This window comes from Cornus florida, unplaced genomic scaffold (assembly GCF_030987335.1).
Source record: "Cornus florida cultivar Cherokee Brave unplaced genomic scaffold, ASM3098733v1 CherokeeBrave_3.0.0_Hap2_Chr08, whole genome shotgun sequence".
NCBI classification, from domain to species: Eukaryota; Viridiplantae; Streptophyta; class Magnoliopsida; order Cornales; family Cornaceae; genus Cornus; species Cornus florida.
In genome coordinates this window covers 77,245,536-77,249,115 of record NW_026775578.1, presented here as the reverse complement: position 1 = coordinate 77,249,115, position 3,580 = coordinate 77,245,536, and the positions used below count along the sequence as shown (strand labels likewise).

The 3,580-nt window shown below is 37.9% G+C and overlaps 1 pseudogene; it reads left to right on the top strand.

Annotated features, from left to right (window-relative positions):
- The first annotated feature begins 406 nt into the window (after positions 1-406).
- LOC132272084 (small nucleolar RNA R71) lies at positions 407-505 on the top strand (annotated as a pseudogene).
- The last annotated feature ends 3,075 nt before the right edge of the window (positions 506-3,580 follow it).

The window sequence follows — 3,580 nt, the reverse complement described above, 5'->3', positions numbered from 1 at the left end:
CACTTGTCCGTGAGGACAATGAGAAGTAGAATGAAGAACACTAAAACAAGTCATACATATTTCATTTGATGCACGATGAGAATGGTTAGGCAAGGAAGATACTTGGTTCGCCGAGTTTTGGTTAATCAAAAATTGATCAAACCTTTGAGATAAAGACTTCATTTCGGCGGCTATTTCATTTGAATGGTCGACTTGATGTAAGCCAACACTCTTCCTACCTTTTGAATTTCTACCGTTCTTGGATGATAGTGTTCTATGCAAAGAATTTTCACTCATGCTCTCATAAAGATGCTACGCGTCATCCTCATGCTTATCAATGTATGAGCCACCCATGGGAGAATCAACCATACCCTTATAGTTGTCTGATAAGCTCTCAAAGAAATATTGAACTAATTGTCATTTGGGCATGTCATGATGTGGACACTTCCTAAGCAATTCATTGAAGCGTTCCCATGCCTCATGAAACGTTTCTCCATCCCCATGTGAAAATTCTCGAATTGAGGTTCTCATGGCATTGGTCTTTGAAACCGGATAGTACTTCTTCAAGAACTCTTGTTGCATTTCTGCCCAAGAAGTGATTGAAAAAGGCCTAAAATTGTTAAACCAATACTTTTCCTTGTCTTTTAAGGTGAATGGAAAAAGTTTGAGTCTTAAAACCTTTTCCGGCATGTCCGTATATTTTACGGTGGAACATACTTCAAGAAACTCATCCAAATACTTGTAAGGTTCTTCACTTGGAAGTCCATGATAGTTAGGAAGCATTTAAATGGGTTGTGGCTTAATTTCATAATGATGTGCTCTAAATGGAGGCAATTGGATGCATGTATGTGCATTATACTCGTTAGGCACATAATGGTCTCTTAAAGCAAGAGGTGGATTAGCTACTTGAGGTGCAACATGAACACCTTGGTTTTGAATTCCTTGATTGATGATGGGAGGTTGTGGAGTATACATTGGCCTTGGCATTCCATATGGAACTTGGCCTTGTTGTTGTGGTGGTTGGTGAATGAATGGCCTAGGCATGCCTAATGGTACTTGTATGTTCTCATTGTGCACATTGGGATGAAGGATACCTTGTTGGTCTATATGACCAAGGTCCTCAACATGATCATTATTATGGTCATCCAATCATAGATTGGCTCTATTTGAACTTCCTCTTCCCCTAGGATTTCTAACGATGGATTCAAAATGCAAATTAAGAGACACAAGAGTTGGCCTCATTGAACGACGTCCATGTATGCACAATGCAAAACACAACGAACACAAAGAATGACAAACAGTATGCCTTCACAACAATGTAATTAGACTTCTTCCACAAACACTTAATTCATACTCCCATGCTTTAACAACACTAATGCAAGAACAAATAAAAATAAGCCTCCACGCGGGCCGACGATTTAACTAAGGGATTGAGTAAAGAAAGTCTCACAAAGGTCCTTTAGCACTTCAACTCCAAATTTAAAGCTTAGCTTAGCAAATTTTTAGAATTTTTAGCATTTTTCCTTCTTTGTTTTGCTTGAATGCTCCTTTGATTGCTTCCTCCCCAACAATGCACCTAGTTAAGTAAGAACAACACAATAAATAACCAAAAAAGAAAAATAAAAGTAAAGTAAAGACATGATCAAAAGAGTACTAATCCTAATTGATTCCACAAATCCGACGTTGCCAAATCAAATCAATCAATCCCCGGCAATGGCGCCAAAATTTGACGACGGCCGTTCCTATACACCAAAATAATGTAGTGAATGTGCGGTTCAAGAAAAGCCTTTTGAGTCAAGTTTAAATTTATAAAAACCACTACCAACAATACTATTAAAGTAGCAAGAGTGAGTAGGGATCGTCCCAAGGGATTGTGAGGATCGAACAAGGTCGTGGAATCGTTATTAGGGCTAGTAGGTCGAGTGATCAAACAATTGGTTGGTTGGTTTATTAGAGTGCAACTAAATTAAACTAAGTGATAACAAAATAATGCAATTAAGAGTAAGTAAGAGAGAGAGAGAGATCTTGGGGTTTAGAGATCACCACCAAGCAATGCATTTCTATACCTTTGACAAGTGACTAATGAGGGCAAATGGTGTTTGCAATATTAGTGTGTGTGTGTGTGTGTTTGGTTGATTCAACAAGCAAGGATGACTAGTTAAGCATGTATTGTCTAAACATCATGTGAAAGGCACAATATATCTAAGCAATGAAGCATATATTGTCTAAACAACATGTGAAAGGCACAATAGATCAAAACAAGTCATTAATCATTTCATTAAGCTCACAATCCAAATACAACACAAGGTTAGAGACATATGCTTCTTGTATTCAAAAGCTTGGATCATCAAATAACAAGCATGGATTGTCCTCCCATTTAACACTACACTACATCTACCATACTAGCATGAAAGTAAACTAGGGGAGAGGCACAATCCATCAAGGAATAAGTATGAACCATCAAGAAAATCACAAGAGCATTCTATTAAGCACTATGTTTTGACAATCTCTAAATCTATAGCATCAACACACATAGACATGCATTAATAACACAAAATCTAGAGACAAGCACATGAACATCTATCCTAGCCTACATAGACATATGGATAGAATAAAATGATCAATTGGAAGCATTAAACCACATAAATCATTGAATAAACAAGATCTCTATATATCAAAGTGTCAAAACATTAATTACAACATTAATCCCTCAATAATACACAAGATTAAGATATAGATGCATGCTTGGGGCTAACTCTAGCCCCAAGAGGATGTCTAGCCACTTATGGGGATGTTGCTCCAACCCTCAAGGGCTAACTCCATAGAAGAAATCAGCTCCTTGTTGATGAAGAACTCCAATGGTGTCTCTAGCCTCCTCCTCCTCTAAGCTTGCTCTCCAAGAGAATAAACCCTAGAATTGTATATTGGCCCCCTTTGTAGAAAGCAATCCTTATCCTTATATAGGTAAGTCAAATGACACCCAAAATGAGCTGGGGTCGTGCAAAGAATATTCTCTAATGATTGGATAGAGGACGAATTGCACAAGCTGGAAATTTAACTTTTTCGCACTGGAGGAAGTTCGGTCGATCGAACCTTGGACTTGGATCGATCGAACTGGCTGAGATCCATCAAACTTAGGCTGGATCGATCCAACTGGTTGAGCTTTTTGGGAAAAGACAAATCCGAGATATTTTGGGAGATATTTTTGGGAAAATGACAAAAGTGGTTAGTGGGTGGTACAGCTGTGGATAAAATTAATCATTTGAATAAGGACAAAAGTGTTTGATCGATCGAAAGGTGGTGTTGGATCGATCGAACTTTGGACTTTTTGCTTTGGGTCAAGGCTTGGATCTATCTTAAAGTACTGAGATCGATCAGTGTTCAATCGATTGAACCTTGATGTTGGATCGATCGAACTTTGCTGCTTCCCACATCTGGCTTCATTTGCTTCTTTCTTTCTCCACTTTGCTTCTTTCTTTGTTTAATCCCAGAATTGCTTCAATTAAGCTCTTATTTGGCTGAGTTAGCTTATTTTCGGGATAAGTGCCTGAAAATGGAAATAATACGAAATTAATCTAAAACGATAAAGTAAGATAGAAAA